The sequence below is a fragment of the Macaca mulatta genome, chromosome 2 (assembly GCF_049350105.2).
Source record: "Macaca mulatta isolate MMU2019108-1 chromosome 2, T2T-MMU8v2.0, whole genome shotgun sequence".
NCBI classification, from domain to species: Eukaryota; Metazoa; Chordata; class Mammalia; order Primates; family Cercopithecidae; genus Macaca; species Macaca mulatta.
The window spans coordinates 100689359-100706759 of record NC_133407.1 but is presented as its reverse complement, the minus strand read 5'-3'; the positions used below and the strand labels follow the sequence as shown (position 1 = coordinate 100706759).

At 41.7% G+C, this 17401-nt stretch overlaps 1 protein-coding gene, 1 long non-coding RNA gene, 1 other non-coding gene and 1 pseudogene across 6 annotated transcripts in view; 1 reads left to right on the top strand and 3 right to left on the bottom strand.

The window, feature by feature from the left end:
- Positions 1 to 1640: 1640 nt before the first annotated feature.
- Positions 1641 to 1719, bottom strand: LOC114676586 (small nucleolar RNA SNORD45). The gene has a single exon (XR_003727637.2). It is a non-coding gene; the product is annotated as a small nucleolar RNA SNORD45 (small nucleolar RNA).
- Positions 1720 to 1903: 184 nt separating this feature from the next.
- Positions 1904 to 6625, bottom strand: LOC144339123 (uncharacterized). Its single transcript, XR_013413802.1, has 2 exons — positions 6488 to 6625; positions 1904 to 2024 (listed from the first exon to the last, which is right to left on the bottom strand). It is a non-coding gene; the product is annotated as an uncharacterized LOC144339123 (long non-coding RNA).
- On the top strand, positions 3009 to 4367 carry LOC696427 (palmitoyltransferase ZDHHC7 pseudogene; annotated as a pseudogene).
- Positions 6626 to 13305: 6680 nt separating the features above from the next.
- XYLB (xylulokinase) overlaps positions 13306 to 17401 on the bottom strand; it is an 84633-nt gene continuing 80537 nt past the window's right edge. For all 4 annotated transcript variants that reach the window (XM_077992171.1, XM_028843959.2, XM_015131338.3 and 1 more), the window contains one exon: positions 13306 to 16026. The gene's annotated coding sequence lies outside the window, so the exon portion shown is untranslated. The remainder of the gene's footprint in view (positions 16027 to 17401) is intronic.

Sequence of the window (17401 nt, the reverse complement as noted above, 5' to 3'; positions counted from 1 at the left end):
TTTAAGTAAAAACAGACCTGAAGGCTTTTCTACAAGTGAAAGACGTGGAACTTTTAGGCTGCCGTGATGTGCTTTTCTGGGTCTTCTGCAGTTTTCTCTGTATCCTCTAAAAAGTGTAGGACCAAAAGCAGAATATAATACTGCATGAGTGAATAATTCATTTTCGAAATGTTTTCTATCTCAATATTATTCTTGTGGCATCCCATTGTTACGTTGGTTTCTATTACGGGGTAGCATGTTGGCTTTTCATTACGCTTAAGACCACATTGATATCCCTACTGCTGAAGCTCTTCCCCTCTCTATGGGTTGGTTTGTTTTTTAATGTCTCTAAACACTCCATTTCATACTTGTCAGTTATGGATGTCATTCTAGTACCACAAGAGCTCTTTTCAAGTGATCAAAATCATTTCCATATATCTCCTGAAAACATGCAGAGACCACCTATCTTGGGAAGTCTTGTAAACCTGAGGCTATTTTGTTGTTTTCATTTCAGTCCCCCATATATTAAACAGAACAGGCCCACGAGTGGTTTTTATGGAATATTGCTTGTTAGATGTTTTTATAAGTTGGCCTGACACCATTGACTTGTGGTTGTCTTCCACTAAAAGAACATGGTGAGATCAAGGTCATGGTCGGGGGTGGGGCTGCTGATCTGCAGGGTCCATTTGCAGTAGAAGGTGAGGTTGAGTTAATAGGGACAAGCAGGGGACAGTGATCCTCTGAAACCGCCTCAGTTTCCCAGTTTCAGTCCCCACCCAGGTTTTGTGAGCCTGAGACTTGGGAGATGGCCATCTTCAGTGGCCCACAGCCTGGGCCAGTGGGTGAGGAACATGCATCCCTCCCATACATTTGTCCTGGTAGGGCTTACCCCCAACACCTGGCAGTGGCAGCCCACACTTATTCTATTATGCACCACCCCCACCACAGCTGCAAGAACCTCCACCCAGCTGGCAACCAAGCCCCAGTGGCAACTTGTGCCTAGTTCACGTCCCAGTCTCCATTCCAGTGGTACTTCCTTCCTGGCACCAGCAGCTGTAGCCCATGCCTCACTTCTTAGTCCTGGCCATAGGAGTATTCTCAGCTCATTCTGCAGTCCCAACCATGATAGCCCAAATTTCCGTAATGCTTCTGTCCTGATGCCACTGGGCCCCAGGACAGCATGCAGTTTCCCAAAGTCTGTGTTTGAAAATGGCACCTTGCTGTAGCTGCTTAGTTTTCAGGAAGGGCGTGGGACCCAGTTCGAGCTCTCTCCCTGGGGCAGTTCTGTCCCATGGTCTCACAGCAGCTGCCTATGTTAGTTTCAGGGGTTGGCAGGGTTGAGGGTTGTCCTGTGGCTACGATTGCAAGATTCCACAGAGGAGATGTGGGTTGCTCCATCTCTCACTTACCTATGTTGGGAAGTCACTCCTGGCTCCCAGCTGATCCTGACCAGCGGGCTGTGTCTCTCCTTTCTCCTTCTCCACATTTGGTGTTTCCTGTCACTTCTCTGTTGAATTCCAGCAAATACTCTTGGGTAATGTATTTGAAGTGTCACTGTCTATACACTATTTTGTTCTTCTAAGTGGGAGAGGCAGGAATGAAATGCTTCTAGTCAGTCATCTTGAAGCCTTTAGTCAAGCATTTTTAAATTTATTGTTTTCTAGGTATCACAGTAATTTTAGAGCTACAGTAGTAATAATAAACTTAAGATTCAGAATATATGCCAGCTCATCATCAATCCTCTAGCTGAGGATTTTTAAAAAGCCATTGGCCAGGTGAGGTGGCTCACACCTGTAATCCCAGCACTTCAGGAGGCCGAGGTGGGCAGATCACGAGGTCAGGAGTTCGAAACCAGTCTGACCAACACGGTGAAATCCCCTCTCTGCTAAAAATACAAAAATTAGCCAGGTATGGGGGCGTGCACCTGTAATCCCAGCTACTCAGGAAGCCGAGGCAGGAGAATCGCTTGAACCAGGAGGCGGAGGCTGCAGTGAGTGGAGATCGCGCCATTGCACTCCAGCCTGGGCAACAGAACGAGACTCCATCTAAAAAAAAAAGAAAAAAGTCATTATAAATATGGACTTCTAGAGACATGCAATATCATTTTTTAAAAAGACTAAATGGATGGAACTGATGGCAGATTAGACATTAAAGAAAAATGAGGTCCATGAAATTGAAAACATAGCAATAGGAAGTGGCCAAAATAAAATCCAGGGAGAAAACACTGGAAAAAAGTGAACAGAGACCCTTCCTATGATCTGTGGGAAAATATAAACTTGTCTAACATAGGTATAGCCAACATTCTGAGGAATAGAGAAAAAAAAATTCTCTATAAAATGTTAGAAATTTAGAAATTTAGAAAAATTTAGAAATTTTAGATATTGTAGAAATAATGGCCAACATTTTTCCAACTTTGATGAAATTATAACCCCACAGATCCATAAAGCTCAGTAAGGTCTTAAACTCACATAATGATCAAATCACTGAATATCAATGATAAAAAGAAAATCATAAAAGCAGCCAGAGGAAAAAGACATATTAATTATGTGGGAAAGAAAAAGGATAAAATTAACAGAGGACAGAAGCTTATCAGAAATTATGCAAATTGAAACAAAATTGAACAGTGCTTTTAAATACTGAAAGAAAAAACAAAACTGTCAACGTAGAATTCTACATGCTAGAATTTGAAAAAGAAAATATCTTTCAAAAATGAAGGCAAAATAAAGACTTTTTGCAGACAAAGAAAAGCCAAAATAATTCAGTGCCAGCAGAACTTCACTACAAAAAAATGTTAAAAGAAGTCCTTCAGGCCAGGCACGGTGGCTCACCCCTGTAATCCCAGCACTTCTGGAGGCCGAGGATCACCTGTCAGGAGTTTGAGATCAGCCTGGCCAACATGGCAAAACCCTGTCTCTACTAAAAATATAAAAATTAGCCAGACGTGGTGGTGTGCGCCTGTAATTCCAGCTACTCGGGAGGCTGAGGCAGGAGGATCGTTTGAACTCAGGAGGCAGAAGTTGCAGTGAGCCGAGAACGTGCCACTGCACTCAAGCCTGGGCAACAGAGCAAGACTCCGTCTCACCTGACGACCCCGCCCAGACCTCAGATCTGATCACATAGGACAGTATGCACCTTAATATCCTGAAGAAGAGGCACAAAATGTTCAAGTGATGTTTAGAAACAACTTGGGAGGGTGCGTCAGTGAAATCATGCAGCCATCAGGACACAGGCTCCGGGACGTGGAGCATCATCCTCTCCTGGCTGAAAATGACAATGATGACTCTTCGTCATCCTCCTCTCAGGTTGATGTGGCAGACAGGGTCCGGTTCATCCATGACGACTGTGGCATGATCTGTGCTGATGTGACATGGCTTCCGGTCATCTATGCAGACTTTGTGGTGACTTTCATCATGTTGCTGGCTTTACTCTGTGGTCAATGGGGTCATCTTTAACTACTTGGCCGCGTTTGCCCTGTTGTCCCACCTGAGAACCATGCTCACCGACCCCGGGGCAGTACCCAGAGGAAATGCTACAAAAGAATACATGGAGAGTTTGCAGCTGAAGCCCAGGGAAGTGATCTACAAGTGCCCCCAAGTGCTGCTGTATCAAACCAGAGCTCACCCACCACAGCAGTATTTGCAAAAGACATATTAGGAAAATGGATCATCACTGCCTGTGGGTGAACAATTGTGTAGGAAAAAAGAATCAAAGATGTTTTGAGCTCTTCACTATGTATATAGCTCTGTCTTCAGTCCATGCCCTGATTCTCTGTGGATTTCAGTTTATCACCTGCGTCTGAGGCAGTGGACTGAATGCAGTGATTTTTCACCTCCATTCACTGTAATCCTGTTGACCTTCCTGTGCCTGGAGGGTCTTCTGTTTTTCACTTTCACTGCAGTTATGTTTGGCACCCAAATCCACTCCATATGCAATGATGAGAGGGAGATCCAGTGATTGAAAAGCGAGAAGCCCACATGGGAGTGGAGGCTGCCCAGGAAGGGATGAAATCAGTCCTTAGGGACCCTGTTACTCCCCTGGATGAATCCCTTTGTCAGCTTCTGTTTTAGGCGACTGCCCAGGAGACCCAGAAAAGGCGGTCTGGAGTTCTCAGTGTGCGGCCTTGCTCATCAGGCTGGAACTTACTTGCTCACAGACTTCCACTTATTTATTTGGGGTCTGACGGGTATCGACAGCTCATCTGTGACCAACAGGACAACTGGAACCTACACAAACCAATTGCTTGCAGCAAGCAGAGTTTTATAAATATTTATAGTCACAGATGGCAGATTCTCCACACCAGAAGAGGCTCTCCTCAGTCTCCACCTGTACAACCATGGATAGGTGATAAAATAGGATCCTTGAGCCGGGCGCGGTGGCTCACGCCTGTAATTCCAGCACTCTGGGAGGCTGAGGCGGGTGGATCACCTGAGGTCAGGAGTTTGAGACCACCCTGGCCAACATGGTGAAACCCCATCTCTACTAAAAATCAAAAAAAAAAAAAAAAAAAAAAAGAGCCGGGTGTGGTGGTGCACGCCTGTAGTCCCAGCTACTTGGGAAGCTGAGGCAGGAGAATTGCTTGAACCCAGGAGGTGGAGGTTGCAGTGAGCCAGAGATTGAGCCACTGTACAGCAGCCTGGGCAACAGAGTGAGACTCTGTCTCAAAATAAAAATGAAAAAAACAGAATCCTTGGTGCAGAGCTTAAAATTATGCCAGAAAGCAAAGAGCTCCCCTCCTCGGGGACTTGCCTTAAACTGGCCTGGTTTGTACATTTTTTGCTGGATGCATCAAGAAGCAATCTGTGACAAATTCTGAGGCTCTTCCTTTAAGCCTGCCGTCCACGCTAAGAGAAGTTGGTGTCTCCCTCCTGGGAACTGTTTTGCCTTCTGTTCATCTGTGAACTGTTTTGTTTTTGTTTCTAATTACTCTCTACCCTATCCGAATTAGGGCTTCCACCACTGCTGATGAAAAACCACAAAGGGGCCTACTTGAGCCAACATCTTAGCTAAGTGAGTAAACCTGCAGGGGTTTGGTAGTGGACTCTGTCACCGCAGAAGCATGTACGCCTTTGGGAGAAGAATTGCATCACAGCCAGAGGGACAAAACATGGATCGTGGGTGATCCTGGAGAAACGAGTTTCCAGAGATTGTTTTGCATATTCATTTGCACATCATTGTCTGGGTTGGACATGGGTATTGGACTTCAGTGAGGCTTTAAATATGTATATCCTGTTATCAATTTAAAAAATTATCCAAGTGGTTGAATCCTGTGAGACTTGGCAAGTGTGTGCAAATCAAGTATACATGACTTTTCAACCTCTTCTTTCAATGTAACTTTTTTTTTTTTCAAGACGGAGTCTCGCTCTATCACCCAGGCTGGAGTGCAGTGTCACGATATCGGCTTACTGCAGGCTCCACCTCCCGGGTTCATGTCATTCTCCTGCCTCAGCCTCCCAAGTAGCTGGAACTACAGGCACCCACCACCACGCTTGGCTAATTTTGTTTTTGTATTTTTAGTAGAGACAAGGTTTCACTGTGTTAGTCAGGATGGTCTCGATCTCCTGACCTTGTGATCCACCCGCCTCGGGTCTCCCAAAGTGCTGAGATTACAGGCGTGAGCCCTGGCGCCTGGCCTCAATATAACTTTTATATGAAATAAAGTAATTAATTGACAGTTTAGAAAAAAAGAAAAAAGTATGGGCATAGTTTTTCTTTTGTTCACATTTGAGCCCCTCTGGGAACAGTATACTTTTGCATTTTGTCCCCTAAAAATTTGTATGTTGAAGCCCTAGCCCCCAGTGCCACTGCATTTGGAGATAGCACCTGTAAGGAGGGAATGAAGATTAAATGATGTCATAAGGGTGGGGCTCTAATCCAATCTGACTGGTGTCCTTATAAGAATAGAGGGGGAGGGTCCATTTCAAGATGGCCAAATAGGAACAGCTCTGGTCTGCAGCTCCCAGCATGATCAATGCAGAAAATGGCTGATTTCTGCATTTCCAACTGAGGTACCTGGTTCATCTCATTGGGACTGGTTGGACAATGGGTTCAGCCCACAGAGGGTGAGTGGAAGCAGGGCAGGGCGTTGCCTCACCCCAGAAGCACAAGGGGTTGAGGGATTTCCCTTTCCTAGCCAAGGGAAGCCGTGACAGACTGTACCTGGAAAAACAGGACACTCCTACTCAAATACTGCACTTTTCTAATGGTCGTAGCAAACAGTACACCAGGAGATTATATCCCATACCTGGCTCAGTGGGTCCCATGCCCACGGAGACTTGCTCACTGCCACTGCTAGTGCAGTAGTCTGAGATCGACCTGTGAGGCAACAGGCCAGCAGGGTGAAGGGGGGCATCTGCCATACCTGAGGCTTGAGTAGGTAAACAAATGGGTCGGGAAGCTTGAAATGGGTGGAGCCCACTGCAGAGCTGCAAGGCTTGCTGCCTTTGTAGACTCCACCTCTGAGGGCAGGGCACAGCTGAACAAAAGGCAGCAGAAACTTCCGCAGACTTACACGTCCCTGTCTGACAGCTCTGAAGAGAGCAGTGGTTCTCCCAGCATGGTGTTTGAGCTCTGAGAATGGGCAGACTGCCGCCTCAAGTGGGTCCCTAACCCACATGTAGCCTAACTGGGAGACACCTCCCAGTAGGGGCCGACTGACACCTCATACAGGTGGGTGCCCATCTGGAACAAAGCTTCCAGAGGAAGGATTAGGCAGCAATATTTGCTGTTCTGCAGCTTCCGCTGGTGATACCCAGGCAAACAGGGTGTGCAGTGGACTTCCAGCAAACTCCAACAGACCTGCAGCTGAGGGACCTGTTAGAAGGAAAACTAACAAACAGAAAGGAATAGCATCAACATCAACAAAAAGGACATCCACACCAAAACCCCACCTGTAGGTGACCAACATCAAAGACCAAAGGTAGATAAAACAACAAAGATGGGGAGAAACCAGAGCAGAAAAGCTAAAAATTCTAAAAACCAGAGTGCCTCTTCTCCTCCAAAGGATCATAGCTCCTTGCCAGCAATGGAACAAAGCTGGATGGAGAATAACTTCGATGAGTTGACAGAAGTAGGCTTCAGAAGGTCGGTAATAACAAACTTTTCCGCGCTAAAGGAGGATGTTCGAACCCATCACAAGGAAGCTAAAAACCTTTTAAAAAGATTAGACGAATGGTAGTGTAGAGAAGATCTTAAATGACCTGATGAAGCTGAAAACTGTGGCACGAGAACTATGTGACACATACATAAGCTTCAATAGCCGATTTGATCAAGCGGAAGAAAGTGTATCAGTGATTGAAGATCAAATTAATTAAATAAAATGAGAAGAGAAGTTTAGAGAAAAAAGAGTAAAAAGAAATGAACAGAGCCCCTAAGAAATATGGGACTATGTGAAAAGACCAAATCTACATTTGATTGGTGTACCTGAAAGTGATGGGGAGAATAAAACTGAGTTGGAAAACACTCTTCAGGATATTATCCAGGAAAACTTCCCCAACCTAGCAAGGCAGGCCAACATTCAAATTCAGGAAATACAGAGAACACCACGAAGATACTCCTTGAGAAGAGCAACCCCAAGACATGTAATTGTTAGATTCACCAAGGTTGAAATGAAGAAAAAAAATGTTAAGGGCAGCCAGAGAGGCAGGTCGGGTTACCCACAAAGGGAAGCCCATCAGACTAACAGCAGGTCTCTTGGCAGAAACTCTATAAGCCAGAAGAGAGTGGGGGCCAATCAATATTCAACATTCTTAAAGAAAAGAATTTTCAACCCAGAATTTCATATCCACCCAAACAAAGCCTCATAAGTGAAGGAAAAATAAAATCCTTTACAGACAAGCAAATACTGAGAGATTCTGTCACCACCAGGCCTGCCTTACAAGAGCTCTCAAAGGAAGCACTAAACATGGAAAGGAACGACTGGTATCAGCCACTGCAAAAGCATGCCAAATTGTAAAGACCATTGATGCTATGAAGAAACTACATCAATTAATGGGCAAAATAACCAGTTAACATCATAATGACAGGATCAAATTCACACATAACAATATTAACCTTAAATGTAAATGGGCTAAATGCTCCAATTAAAAGACACAGACTGGCAAATTGGATAAAGAGTCAAGACCCATCAGTGTGCTGTATTCAGGAGCCCCAACTCATGTGTAAAGACACATATAGGCTCAAAATAAAGGGATGGAGGAACATCTACCAAGCAAATGGAAAACAAAAAAAAAAAGCAGAGTTGCAATCCTAGTCTCTGATAAAACAGACTTTAAACCAGCAAAGATCAAAAGAGACAAAGAAGGCCATTACATAATGATAAAGGGATCAATTCAGCAAGAGGAGCTAACTATCCTAAATATATATGCACCCAATACAGGAACACCCAGATTCATAAAACAAGTCCTTAGAAACCTACAAAGAGACTTAGACTCCTACACAATAATAATGGGAGACTTTAACACCCCACTGTCAATATTAGACAGATCAATGAGACAGAAGGTTAACAAGGATATCCAGGACTTGAACTCAGCTCTGCATCAAGCGGACCTAATAGACATCTACAGAACTCTCCATCCCAAATCAACAATCAACAGAATATACATTCTTCTCAGCACCACATCACACTTATTCCAAAATTGACAACATAGTTGGAAGTAAAGCACTCCTCAGCAAATGTAAAAGAACAGAAATCACAACAAACTGTCTCTCAGACCACAGTGCCATCAAATTAGAACTCAAGACTAAGAAACTCACTCAAAAAAGCACAACTGCATGGAAACTGAACAACCTGCTCCTGAATGACTACTGGGTAAATAATGAAATGAAGGTACAAATGAAGATGTTCTTTGAAACCAACGAGAACAAAGACAAAACGTATCAGAATCTCTGGGACACATTTAAAGCAGTGTGTCGAGGGAAATTGATACCACTAAATGCCCACAAGAGAAAGCAGGGAAGATCTAAAATTGACAACCTAACATCACAGTTAAAAGAACTAGAGAAGCAGGAGCAAACAAATTCAAAAGTTAGTAGAAGGCAAGAAATAACTAAGATCAGAGCAGAATTGAAGGGAATAGAGATGTAAAAAACCCGTCAAAAAATCCATGCATCCAGGAGCTGGTTTTTTGAAAAGATCAACAAAATAGACTGCTGGCAAGACTAATAAAGAAGAAAAGAGAGAAGAATCAAACAGATGCAATAAAAAATGATAAAGGGGATATCACCACTGATCCCGCAGAAATACTACTAGAAAAACTACCATCAGACAATACTATAAACACCTCTACACAAATAAACTAGAAAATCTAGAAGAAATGGATGAATTCCTGGACACATACACCCTCCCAAGACTAAACCAGGAAGAAGTGGAATCTCTGAATAGACCAATAACAGGCTCTGAAGTTGAGGCTTTTTCTACCAACCAGAAAAAGCCCAGGACCAGATGGATTCACAGCCAAATTCTACCAGAAGTACAAGGAGGAGCTGGTACCATTCCTTCTGAAACTATTCCAATCAATAGAAAAAGAGGTAATCCTCCCTAACTCATTTTATGAGGCCAGCATCATCCTGATACCAAAGCCTGGCAGAGACACAACAAAAAAAGAGAATTTTAGACCAATATCCCTGATGAACATCGATGCAAAAATCCTCATAAAATACTGGCAAACGGAATCCAGTAGCACATCAAAAAGCTTATCCACCATGATCAGTTTGGCTTCATCCCTGGGATGCAAGGCTGGCTCAACACACACAAATCAAGAAACGTAATCCATCACATAAACAGAACCAACAACAAAAACTACATGATTATCTCAATAGATGCAGAAAAGGCCCTCAACAAAATTCAACAGCCCTTCATGCTAAAAACTTTCAATAAACTAGGTATTGATGGAATGTATCTCAAAATAATAACTATTTATGACAAACCCACGGCTAATATCATACTGAATGGGCAAAAACTGGAAGCATTTTTTAAAACCAGCACAAGACAGGGATGCCCTCTCTCACCACTCCTATTCAGCTTGGTGTTGGAAGTTCTGGCCAGGGCAATCAGGCAAGAGAAAGAAATAAAGGGTATTCAATCAGGAAAAGAGGAAGTCAAATTGTCCCTGTTTGCAGGTGACATGATTGTATATTTAGAAAACCCCATCATCTCAGTCCCAAATCTTCTTAAGCTGATAAGCAACTTCAGCAAAGTCTCAGGATACAAAATCAATGTGCAAAAATCACAAGCATTCTTATACACCAATAACAGACAAACAGACAGCCAAATCATGAGTGAACTGCCATTCACAATTGCTATAAAGAGAAATACCTAGGAATCCAACTTACAAGGGATATGCAGGACCTCTTCAAGGAGAACTACAAACCACTGCTCAATGAAATAAAAGAGGATACAAACAAATGGGAGAACATTCCATGCTCATGGATAGGAAGAATCAATATTGGAAAATGGCCATACTGCCCAAAGTAATTTATAGATTCAATGTCATCCCCATCAAGCTACCAATGACTTTCTTCACAGAATTGGAAAAAACTGCTTTAAAGTACACATGGAACCAAAAAAGAGCCCACCTTGCTAAGACAATCCTAAGCAAAAAGAACAAAGCTGGAGGCATCATGCTACCTGACTTCAAACTATACTACAGGGCTACAGTAATCAAAAAAGCATGGTACTGGTACCAAAACAGATATATAGACCAATGGAACAGAACAGAGGCCTCAGAAATAACACCACACATCTGCAACCATCTGATCTTTGACAAATCTGACAAAAACAAGAAATGGGGAAAGGATTGCCTATTTAATAAATGGTGCTGGGAAAACTGGCTAGCCATGTGTAGAAAGCTGAAACTGGATCCCTTCCTTACACCTTATACAAAAATTAATTCAAGATGGATTAAAGACTTAAATGTTAGACATGAATCCATAAAAACCCTAGAATAAAACCTAGGCAATACCATTCAGGACATAGGCATGGGCAAGGACTTCATGTCTAAAACACCAAAAGCAATAGCAACAAAAGCCAAAATAGACATTTTGATCTAATTAAACTAAAGAGCTTCTGCACAGCAAAAGAAACTACCATCAGAGTGAACAGGCAACCTACAGAATGGGAGAAAATTTTTGCAATCTACCCATCTGACAAAGGGCTAATATCCAGAATCTACAAAGAACTTAAACAAATTTTCAAGAAAAATACCAAACAACCCCATCAAAAAGTGGGCAAAGGATATGAACAGGCACTTCTCAAAAGAAGACATTTATGCAGCCAACAGACACATGAAAAAAAGCTCATCATCACTGGTCATCAGAGAAATGCAAATCAAAATGACATGAGATACTGTCTCACACCAGTTAGAATGGCAATCATTAAAAAGTCAAGAAACAACAGATGCTGGAGAGGATGTGTAGAAATAGGAACGCTTTTACACTGTTGGTGGGAGTGTAAATTAGTTCAGCCATTGTGGAAGACAGTGTGGCGATTCCTCAAGGATCTAGAGCTAGAAATACTGTTTGACCCAGCAATCCCATTACTGGGTATATACCCAAAGGATTATAAATCATGCTACTATAAAGACACATGCACACATATGTTTATTGCAGCACTATTCACAATAGCAAAGACTTGGAACCAACCCAAATGTCCATCAATGATAGACTGGATTAAGAAAATTTGGCACATATACAGCATGGAATACTATGCAGCCATAAAAAAGGATGAGTTCATGTCCTTTGCAGGGACGTGGATGAAGCTGGAAATCGTCATTCTGAGCAAACTATCACAAGGACAGGAAACCAAACACCACATGTTCTCACTCATAGATGAGAATTAAACAATGAGATCACTTGGACACAGGAAGGGGAACATCACACACCAGGGCCTGTCGTGGGGTGGGGGGGCTAGGGGAGGGATAGCATTAGGAGAAATACCCAATGTAAATGACGAGTTAATGGGTGCAGCAAACCAACATGGCACAGGCATACCTATGTAACAAACCTGCACGTTGTGCACATGTACCCTAGAATTTAAAGTGTATATATACACATATACCTATATATATATGTGTGTGTATATATATAAAGAAAGAATAGAGGGGGGGACACCGGATGTGCATATCCACAAAGAAAAGACCATGTGAGGACACATAAAGAAAGAGAGAGGCCTCAGGAGAAGCCAAATCTGCAAACACCTTGATCTTGGACTTCTGGCCTCCAGAACTAAGAGGAAATAAATGTCTGTTGTTTAAGCCACCCGGTCTGTAGTGTTTTGTTATGGCAGCCCTAGCAAAATAACCCAACTGTAATAGGTTAAAATGTGCATATTGGCAATGCCTACAGCAACCACTAAAAACTAAAACAAAGAAGCTGTTGCAGGTTGAGTTCATGAGTGAACTCAAACCTGAGCAGAGTTCAAGAGATGAGCAGAGATGGAGTTCAGTGTGTAGGGTGTTTATTAAGGAGTGCTCTTGGGACAAATACCTGTAGAATGAAGGCGACACAAGCAGGGGTGGGCAGGATGAGAAGCCAGGTTGTTATGCTAGCCCAATAATAGCCTTGGCCAAGTCCACATGAAACTACAGAGCTAGAATGACTCTTCAGAATTGTGCTGAGTTGGATTGAGATGGTCAGACCTTAATATTCTTGCATTCAGCACGGGATCTTAGTCACCTTGGGAAGGGGAATGACCTTGAGCAAGGTAGCTCTCTGCAATCATGGCAATCCCTGAAGGGTCTGTCAGCAGAAAGCTGTCTGTCAACAGGTCTCCCAGCAGGGGAAACAATAATGACTTCTTGAAGTATTTCTTGATTTGAAGAGGAACCTGAGCAGCATTTAACATCATCCATCACAGAAATCTAACCAATAAATGGAGTAGAGATAAAATGAGATAACAAAAAATACTCAAATAACTCAAAAGAAGGCAGTAAAAGGGGAGGGGACAATGAACAGCTGGAACAAATAGAAAACAAATAGTAAGATGTGGGATTTAAAGAAACCACATCAATAATTATGTTATGTAAATAGACTCTAAACACTCCAACCAAAAGGCAGTGTTTAGAGTTCAAGAAGGTTAAAATTTAAATGATTTAAAGAAACCTATAACATGCAAATGCTAGTCTAACAAATGATGGAGTGACTGTAGTAATATCAGGAAATAGTATTCAGAACAGTGAATATTAACAGGGGAAAAGAGGGACGTTTCATGATAAGTGGGTCAAATCATCATGAAGATATAACAGTCCCAAATGTATATGTCCAAGTAATAGAACCTCAAAGGATATGAAGAAAAATGGAAAAAACTAAAAGGAAAAATGAAGACATACACAATATGGTTGGAGATTTTACTACTGCTCTCTCAGTAATTGGTATAACAAGTATATAGAAAATCAGTTAAGACATAAAAGATGGTGAACAACACCATCAACCAAATTCGACCTTATTGTCATTTACAGAACACTCAACAAGAGAGAAGACACATTTTTTTTTCAAATGCACAAATAACATTCCCTGAAAAGTAAACTATATGCTGGGCCAAAAGACAAATGTCAATAAGTTTTAAAATCTTGAAGTTATACAGAGCATATTCTTAGACCACACAGATGACGTTAAATAACAAAACCAAATTCTAGCAAAAAGGTATCTGGAAAATCCCCTAATGTTTGGGAATTAACCTAAGAATTAAAGAAAAATAGCAAAGGAAATCAGAAAACATTTTGAGCAGAATGACAATAGAAACAGAACATATGAAAATTTATGGGATACAGTTAAAGCAGTGCATACAATGAAACTGATAATGTTAAGTGCTTATGTTAGGAAAGAGGAAATGTCTTAAATCAGTGATGTAGATTTCCACCTTGAAAAACTAAAAAACATTGACCAGGCATGGTGGCTCACACCTGTAATCCCAACATTTTGGGAGGCCAAGATGGGTGAATCACTTGAAGTCAGGAGTTCTAGACCAGTCTGCCCAACATGATGAAACCCTGTCTCTACTAAAAATACAAAAATTAGCCAGGTGTGGTGGTGGGCGCCTGTAGTCCCAGCTACTTGGGAGGCTGAGGCAGGAAAATTGTTTGAACCAGGAGGTGGAGGTTGCAGTAAGCCAAGACCATGCCACTGCACTCCAACCTGGGCTACAGAGTGAGATTCTGTCTCAAAAAAAGAAAAGAAAAGCTAGGAAAAGCAGAGCAAATTAAACCTGAAGTAAATAATAAAGAATGGAAATCAATAAAATAGAAAAAAGTATGATCAATAAAATTGATAAACTTCGAGCTAGACTGATTCAGAAAAAAGAGAAAAGTTGCAAATGACCAATTTCAGAAATGAAAAAGAATTCTTTCACTGCAAGTACTACAGACATGCAAGGATAATAAAGGAATATTAAAATTTTTTATGCTAATAAATTTGACAAGTTAAAATGGAAGATTCTGGCCAGGTGTGGTGGCTCACACCTGTAATCCCAGCACTTTGTGGGAGGATTACAGGAGTTCAAGACTAGCCTGAGCAACATGGTGCCAAGACCAGCTCGGTTGTGGAGACCCTAACCCAGCAGTGCTAGAGGAATTAAGACAAAGACACAGGAATACAGTATAAAGTGAGGATTAGGGGGCTGACAGCCTTCAGAGCTGAGAGCCACAAACAGAGTTTGACCCAGACATTTATTGACAGAAAGCCAGTGAGAAGCATTGCTTCTGTAGATTGTAGATTAGCTAAAAGCATTCCTTATGGGAAACAAAGCAATTTCAGTGAGGAGCAGAGAAACAGGCTCCAGTTGATTATCTGCAGCAAAAACATGCTCTCAAGGCACAAGCCTCTCCTGCTATCATTTGTAGTTTGAGCAGTTTTTCACTCCAGGCAGGGCCAGGTGTTCCTTGTCCTGCTCCATTAATCCAACAACTTTTAGCAGTGTGCATGACAGCCATCATGAGCATGTCACATTGCTGCAGAAATCCTGTTTATGGCCAGTTTCTTTAAGGTCTGTTTATGACAGGGTTAGGGCTTGCTACCAACATGTCCCCCCTTTTTGTTTTTGCAAAGTGATAAAGGCATAGGCAGCTTTGTCACAGTAGGCTACTTCTCACAGGATTCGGGATCCACATCTGCAGACTATATAAAGACAAACAACACCGATTAAAAGCACAGTCATCATTGAAATCACAGAACCTCCAAGAGTCTTGATCCATTTTAACAGGTTAATAGCTGCTAATCCATCTGAAGCACCTTCAAGCACTTTAGTTCCTGGCATTAGCATCAGATGTGCCTGAGAAGCTTGAAATATTTGTTCCTTCAGTTTTGTAATATCTAAAGTAAATTTCCAATATGACCTTTCAAATGTTTCTTAACTCTTTCCCACTCATGCTCTGTTTCATTATACAGATAAGGAGTAATGCAAAAATCAGAAGTATTCCAATCACATTGTAGCTGCATTCTATATTCTAGACTAACTACTCGATCTCCTAGCCACATTACAGTTTGTTGGAGATAACTGATTTGATTAGCTAGTTTCTGGTCTATCTTAGTTTGGGAATTCCACAGGAAAGTAGAAATTTTCTGCCAATTATTTACATAGTCTGCTGTTTGTACTGTGGAATGCAAAGCAACTCCATCTGCCGCAGCAGTAACTGTGACAGCAATCAATCCTATAATGATTAAAATTAAAGTAGCAATGAAACACTGAGAGTGTCTCAGAGTCTTCTGAAGAATTTCAGTAATAATATGCACAGAAGGAGAGGCTTCCCAAGGATGGGAAAGCTTTACAGGTATCCATACTCCTTCTTGGGCTCTTACCACTAAAATAGAATGATCAGTATTATACAAGGAAGAATTCACACAAGAAAACAATCTACATTCTTGACAAGTCATGTGATGATTAGGGAGATCAAGTTTTAAATCACCCACTACAAGCAGGAAAGGTGGACTTATTGTCAGTCTCAACATGGCTGCAAGTGGGGGATCCTCAGGTTCCTCCCAAAATCTCTTCCTCAGCATCTGGCTCATGATAAGGTTTCAGGTGTCTTGATGATATCCAAATCGGCTGCTGGTTTTGGCCTGGAGAAACACAAATATAACCTCTACCCCCATGTTATGATTTTACCTATTTCCCAACTTTTTGTTATTGGATCTCTCCACCAAACCAGTTATGCTGCTTCTGTCTTTGTAGCTGGTGTCTGTAGATGCTGTTCAGCTGCTAATAGCATCCGGCCTTTAGGCAGGCTCAAAAAATTTAAAGTTAATAATGCTAGATTTAGTTGTATGTGTGGAGTCCTATAATCACTGTTCCTCTAATAACTGTTCCCCCCTTCTGCTTTTGTAATTGTTGTTTTAGGGAGTGATTCATTCTTTCCACAATGGCTTGCCCTTGTGAATTATATGGGATGCCAGTAATGTGTTTAATATTCCATATAGAGAAAAATGTAGCTAGAGCTTGGCTTGTATAGCCTGGAGCATTGTCCATTTTAACTGAAGCTAGAATGCCCATGACTGCAAAGCACTGCAGAAGATGCTACTTAACACAGAAGATTCCCCCGTTTGGCATGTAGCCCAAACAAAGTGAGAAAATGTATCTACACATACATGTACATAAGCTGGTCTCCCAAAAGAGGGAACATGTATGACATCCATTTGCCAAAGAGAATTAGGTTCCAATCCTCGAGGATTAACTCCTCCTGTAAAAGATGAGGAATGCACCATTTGGCAAGTTGGGCATTGCTGGATAATAGCTTTAGCTTCTTTCCAGGTAATGCTGCATCTGCGTTTGAGACCAGAGGCATTAACGTGGGTTAAATTGTGAAAGTGTCTAGCATTAGATAATGCCATAGCAACTAGGCGATCAGCCATTTGATTTCCTGCAGTCAAAGGTCCTGGAAGAGGTGTATGAGCTCTAATATGAGTAATGTAAAAAGGGTGCATTCTACTCTTAACAGCTATTTGCAATTGGGTAAATAAAGTCATCAGTTGTTTATCTGCATGAAATTGTAACTGAGCATTTTCAATTAATTGTGTGGAATGAACCACGTATGAAGAACCAGAAATTACACTGACAGGCATCTCAAAAGCAGTCAGCACCTCAATTACAATGACAAGCTCCGCTTTTTGAGCTGAAGTATAGAGTGTCTGGAAAACTTTACTTTTTGATCCAGAATGAGAAGCTTTACCATTACTAGACCCATCTGTAAAAACATTTTCAGCACCTTCGGTTGGCTTAAATTTAGTTATTCTAGGGAGAATCCAATTAGTTAGTTTCAAAAATTGAAATAATTTTGTCTTTGGAAAGTGATTATCAAGAACACCTATGAAATCAGCTAAATGGGTTGGCAATTAAGACTATTTATACAGGCTTTTTGTATTTATGCCTTTGTAAGAGGAAGAATAATTTTTCCAGGATCATATCCATGTAATTTAACAATTTCAGTTCTCCCATTTC